Source organism: Lissotriton vulgaris, chromosome 5 (assembly GCF_964263255.1).
Source record: "Lissotriton vulgaris chromosome 5, aLisVul1.2, whole genome shotgun sequence".
Classification (NCBI taxonomy): domain Eukaryota; kingdom Metazoa; phylum Chordata; class Amphibia; order Caudata; family Salamandridae; genus Lissotriton; species Lissotriton vulgaris.
This window is the reverse complement of record NC_141693.1, coordinates 1,546,104,942-1,546,110,988: the sequence shown is the minus strand read 5'-3', so window position 1 is coordinate 1,546,110,988 and position 6,047 is coordinate 1,546,104,942. Positions and strand designations below refer to the sequence as shown.

Sequence of the window (6,047 nt, the reverse complement as noted above, 5' to 3'; positions counted from 1 at the left end):
GCAAGGTGTGTAAGTATGTGTTCATGAAGTGGTTCAAGTGTAAAATCTGTATGATTTGTGCAGTTAAAGTGCTAATTTTGCCTACGAGAAAGAAAAGTACTTCAGAAGAATTATAAAGGATTGGCACATTGGCTGCCTTTGCTGATGACACAGTTGGCTAATTTGTGAAGCATTGGTCTATTAAGTTGCAGAGTGTGGTTGAACTTGGTTAGGAGACTTGGTGCCTGTTTCTGTGTCCTGCTGAAGACAAGGACGGCTTGATACCACTGTCAAAGCCCAGTTTATTGAGAAAAGCATCCAGGAAAGAAGAAGTGTTGAGTCGAAAGTGGTTCTCCTCCAATTTCTCTCCACTTGCGCGAAATGCAGAGCCTCCATTATAGCACAGAACAGAGTGTTAAAGTCGGGGATGGAAGAGGATGAAAATGGGAAGTTTACTTATGGAGAGAACTGAGAAATGTCCTGTGTGCAGACACCAGTGTTTGACGATTGAATACATTTAAATAATGCCTCTAGACTGCAAGGGTTTATCTGTGCCTCAGTGGCCTAATGGATAAGGCACTGGCCTCCTAAGCCAGGGATTGTGGGTTCGAGTCCCATCTGAGGTGAAAACCAAAATCCACTCTTCCTTTTCCTGAAAAATTTATATATTTATTACATGCTTCCGCTCAGAAGCTTATGAGGTATTAGCAACTTTGAAATGGTACCATTTTACTTCTGTACTCTTCAGGGTCATGTTGGTGTTCTGAAACTACAAAGTAGATTTTTAAACACCTATCTTTGTCAGATGCAACTTTGACCCGGCAGAAGATATTCCTTTGGAAAAAATGATTTGAATTGGATTGGTGTAACTGTTGTTTCTAGAGGTGGTGACAGGCTTTCAGCTACTTGAATAGGGCAAGTCAGGATTCATGAAACGTATACAACCTTTGAGCGTGTGTAAATTGGCATATCCAGAAAGGAGCAGTTTGTACTACTGTCAAAACAGTTTCTCTCCTCTTCTGGAAATATCCAGAGCTATGTAAAGCATACAACTAAGCTTTAATCTCATGAATTAAGAGGTTTAAATGCAAAAAAGAAAACAAAAGCTTATCGTACTGGTGACATTCTCATTATATAGATTCCAAAAGAGTGCTTTAATTGACATGAGCTGAGAAAACACAACGGGATGTAAACCTAAATAACTATCAAAATCATATTTCCCATCCTTGCATACCACCTACATTATAAAAATAAGCACAGCAGGTCAGGTTTTTGCCAATGGTCACACAACTCAGCTTTCCGTTCAGAATGGAAGCAGGCTCTTCCAATACTCTTATAGCCATCATGTTCTCATTCCTAATTATTCATGAAGTGGAGTATATACTGCACAGTCATTTAGATTGCATCTTCAGCCTAAAATCTTGTCCATGTTAGTGGCATTAAGAAGTGCTTCTATGTACACGCACTGAATATGTAATAGGGTTGCAGAATTTTGACTTGACAGAATGGGTTTTTAGCTTAAGGGTGTGTAGATGAAATGCAAGGTGTGTAAGTATGTGTTCATGGAGTGCTTCAAGTGTAAAAATCTGTATGATTTGTGCAGTTAAAGTGCTAATTTTGCCTACGAGAAAGAAAAGTACTACAGAAGAATTATAAAGGATTGGCACATTGGCTGCCTTTGCTGATGACACAGTTGGCTAATTTGTAAAGCATTGGTCTATTAAGTTGCAGAGTGTGGTTAAACTTGGTTAGGAGACTTGGTGCCTGTTTCTGTGTCCTGCTGAAGACAAGGACGGCTTGATACCACTGTCAAAGCCCAGTTTATTGAGAAAAGCATCCAGGAAAGAAGAAGTGTTGAGTCAAAAGTGGTTCTCCTCCAATTTCTCTCCACTTGCTCGAAATGCAGAGCCTCCATTATAGCACAGAACAGAGTGTTAAAGTTGGGGATGGAAGAGGATGAAAATTGGAAGTTTACTTATGGAGAGAACTGAGAAATGTCCTGTGTGCAGACACCAGTGTTTGACGATTGAATACATTTAAATAATGCTACTAGACTGCAAGTGTTCATCTGTGCCTCAGTGGCCTAATGGATAAGGCACTGGCCTCCTAACCCAGGGATTGTGGGTTAGAGTCCCATCTGAGGTGCAAACCAATATCCACTATTACTTTTCAAGAAAAATTTATATATTTATTACAAGCTTCCGCTCAGAAGCTTATGAGGTATTAGGAACTTTGAAATTGTACCATTTTACTTCTGTACTCTCCGGACTCATGTTGGTGTTCTGAAACTACAAAGTAGATTTTTAAACACCTATCTTTGTCAGATGCAACTTTGACCCAGCAGAAGATATTCCTTTGGAAAAAATGATTTGAATTGGATTGGTGTAACTGTTGTTTCTAGAGGTGGTGACAGGCTTTCAGCTACTTGAATAGGGCAAGTCAGGATTCATGAAACACATACAACCTTTGAGCTTGTGTAAATTGGCATATCCAGAAAGGAGCAGTTTGTACTACTGTCAAAACAGTTTCTCTCCACTTCTGGAAATATCCAGAGCTATGTAAAGCATACAACTGAGCTTTAATCTCATGAAGAAAGAGGTTTAAATGCAAAAAAGAAAACAAAAGCTTATCGTACTGGTGACATTTTCATTATATAGATTCCAAAAGAGTGCTTTAATTGAAAGGAGCTGAAAAAACACAATGGGATGTAAACCTAAATAACTATCAATATCATATTTCCCATCCTTGCATACCACCGACATTATAAAAATAAGCACAGCAAGACATATGACCGCATGGCCTAATGGATAAGGCGTCTGACTTCGGATCAGAAGATTGAGGGTTCGAGTCCCTTCGTGGTCAGTTTTTGCCAATGGTCACACAACTCAGCTTTCCATTCAGAATGGAAGCAGGCTCTACCAATACTCTTATAGCCATCATGTTCTCATTCCTAATTATTCATGAAGTGGAGTACATACTGCACAGTCATTTAGATTGCATCTTCAGCCTAAAATCTTGTCCATGTTAGTGGCATTAAGAAGTGCTTCTATGTACATACACTGAATATGTAATAGGGTTGCAGAATTTTGACTTGACAGAATGGGTTTTTAGCTTAAGGGTGTGTAGATGAAATGCAAGGTGTGTAAGTATGTGTTCATGGAGTGCTTCAAGTGTAAAAATCTGTATGATTTGTGCAGTTAAAGTGCTAATTTTGCCTACGAGAAAGAAAAGTACTACAGAAGAAATATAAAGGATTGGCACATTGGCTGCCTTTGCTGATGACACAGTTGGCTAATTTGCAAAGCATTGGTATATTAAGTTGCAGAGTGTGGTTGAACTTGGTTAGGAGACTTGGTGCCTGTTTCTGTGTCCTGCTGAAGACAAGGACGGCTTGATACCACTGTCAAAGCCCAGTTTATTGAGAAAAGCTTCCAGGAAAGAATAAGTGTTGAGTCGAAAGTGGTTCTCCTCCAATTTCTCTCCACTTGCTCGAAATGCAGAGCCTCCATTATAGCACAGAACAGAGTGTTAAAGTCGGGGATGGAAGAGGATGAAAATGGGAAGTTTACTTATGGAGAGAACTGAGAAATGTCCTGTGTGCAGACACCAGTGTTTGACGATTGAATACATTTAAATAATGCCTCTAGACTGCAAGTGTTTATCTGTACCTCAGTGGCCTAATGGATAAGGCACTGGCCTCCTAACCCAAGGATTGTGGGTTAGAGTCCCATCTGAGGTGAAAACCAATATCCACTCTTACTTTTCCAGAAAAATTGATATATTTATTACATGCTTCCGCTCAGAAGCTTATGTGGTATTAGGAACTTTGAAATGGTACCATTTTACTTCTGTACTCTTCAGAGTCATGTTGGCGTTCTGAAACTACAAAGAGGATTTTTAAACACCTATCTTTGTCAGATGCAACTTTGACCCGGCAGAAGATATTCCTTTGGAAAAAATGATTTGAATTGGATTGGTGTAACTGTTGTTTCTAGAGGTGGTGACAGGCTTTCAGCTACTTGAATAGGGCAAGTCAGGATTCATGAAACGTATACAACCTTTGAGCGTGTGTAAATTGGCATATCCAGAAAGGAGCAGTTTTTACTACTGTCAAAACAGTTTCTCTCCACTTCTGGAAATATCCAGAGCTATGTAAAGCATACAACTGAGCTTTATTCTCATGAAGAAAGAGGTTTAAATGCAAAAAAGAAAACAAAAGCTTATCGTACTGGTGACATTCTCATTATAGAGATTCCAAAAGAGTGCTTTAATTGAAAGGAGCTGAAAAAACACAATGGGATGTAAACCTAAATAACTATCAATATCATATTTGCCATCCTTGCATACCACCTACATTATAAAAATAAGCACAGCAAGACATATGACCGCGTGGCCTAATGGATAAGGCGTCTGACTTCGGATCAGAAGATTGAGGGTTCGAGTCCCTTCGTGGTCGGTTTTTGCCAATGGTCACACAACTCAGCTTTCCATTCAGAATGGAAGCAGGCTCTACCAATACTCTTATAGCCATCATGTTCTCATTCCTAATTATTCATGAAGTGGAGTACATACTGCACAGTCATTTAGATTGCATCTTCAGCCTAAAATCTTGTCCATGTTAGTGGCATTAAGAAGTGCTTCTATGTACATGCACTGAATATGTAATAGGGTTGCAGAATTTTGACTTGACAGAATGGGTTTTTAGCTTAAGGGTGTGTAGATGAAATGCAAGGTGTGTAAGTATGTGTTCAGGGAGTGCTTCAAGTGTAAAATCTGTATGATTTGTGCAGTTAAAGTGCTAATTTTGCCTACGAGAAAGAAAAGTACTACAGAAGAATTATAAAGGATTGGCACATTGGCTGCCTTTGCTGATGACACAGTTGGCTAATTTGCAAAGCATTGGTATATTAAGTTGCAGAGTGTGGTTGAACTTGGTTAGGAGACTTGGTGCCTGTTTCTGTGTCCTGCTGAAGACAAGGACGGCTTGATACCACTGCCAAAGCCCAGTTTATGAGAAAAGCATCCAGGAAAGAAGAAGTGTTAAGTCGAAAGTGGTTCTCCTCCAATTTCTCTCCACTTGCTCGAACTGCAGAGCCTCCATTATAGCACAGAACAGAGTGTTAAAGTCGGGGATGGAAGAGGATGAAAATGGGAAGTTTACTTATGGAGAGAACTGAGAAATGTCCTGTGTGCAGACACCAGTGTTTGACAATTGAATATATTTAAATAATGCCTCTAGACTGCAAGTGTTTATCTGTGCCTCATTGGCCTAATGGATAAGGCACTGGCCTCCTAAGCCAGGGATTGTGGGTTGAGTCCCATCTGAGGTGAAAACCAATATCCACTCTTACTTTTCCAGAAAAATTTATATATATATTACATGCTTCCGCTCAGAAGCTTATGAGGTATTAGGAACTTTGAAATGGTACCATTTTACTTCTGTACTCTTCAGGGTCATGTTGGTGTTCTGAAACTACAAAGTAGATTTTTAAACACCTATCTTTGTCAGATGCAACTTTGACCCAGCAGAAGATATTCCTTTGGAAAAAATGATTTGAATTGGATTGGTGTAACTGTTGTTTCTAGAGGTGGTGACAGGCTTTCAGCTACTTGAATAGGGCAAGTCAGGATTCATGAAACGTATACAACCTTTGAGCGTGTGTAAATTGGCATATCCAGAAAGGAGCAGTTTGTACTACTGTCAAAACAGTTTCTCTCCTCTTCTGGAAATATCCAGAGCTATGTAAAGCATACAACTGAGCTTTAATCTCATGAAGAAAGAGGTTTAAATGCAAAAAAGAAAACAAAAGCTTATCGTACTGGTGACATTCTCATTATATAGATTCCAAAAGAGTGCTTTAATTGAAAGGAGCTGAAAAAACACAATGGGATGTAAACCTAAATAACTATCAATATCATATTTCCCATCCTTGCATACCACCTACATTATAAAAATAAGCACAGCAGGACATATGACCGCGTGGCCTAATGGATAAGGTGTCTGACTTCGGATCAGAAGATTGAGGGTTCGAGTCCCTTCGTGGTCGGTTTTTGCCAATGGTCACACA

General features: G+C 39.4%; 4 non-coding genes across 4 annotated transcripts; all 4 read left to right on the top strand.

Moving 5' to 3' along the window:
* Positions 1-532: 532 nt before the first annotated feature.
* TRNAR-CCU (transfer RNA arginine (anticodon CCU)) lies at positions 533-605 on the top strand. The gene has a single exon. It is a non-coding gene; the product is annotated as a tRNA-Arg (tRNA).
* A 2,163-nt stretch (positions 606-2,768) lies between these two features.
* On the top strand, positions 2,769-2,841 carry TRNAR-UCG (transfer RNA arginine (anticodon UCG)). Its single transcript has one exon. It is a non-coding gene; the product is annotated as a tRNA-Arg (tRNA).
* A 1,521-nt stretch (positions 2,842-4,362) lies between these two features.
* TRNAR-UCG (transfer RNA arginine (anticodon UCG)) lies at positions 4,363-4,435 on the top strand. The gene has a single exon. It is a non-coding gene; the product is annotated as a tRNA-Arg (tRNA).
* Positions 4,436-5,953: 1,518 nt separating this feature from the next.
* On the top strand, positions 5,954-6,026 carry TRNAR-UCG (transfer RNA arginine (anticodon UCG)). Its single transcript has one exon. It is a non-coding gene; the product is annotated as a tRNA-Arg (tRNA).
* Positions 6,027-6,047: the final 21 nt, after the last annotated feature.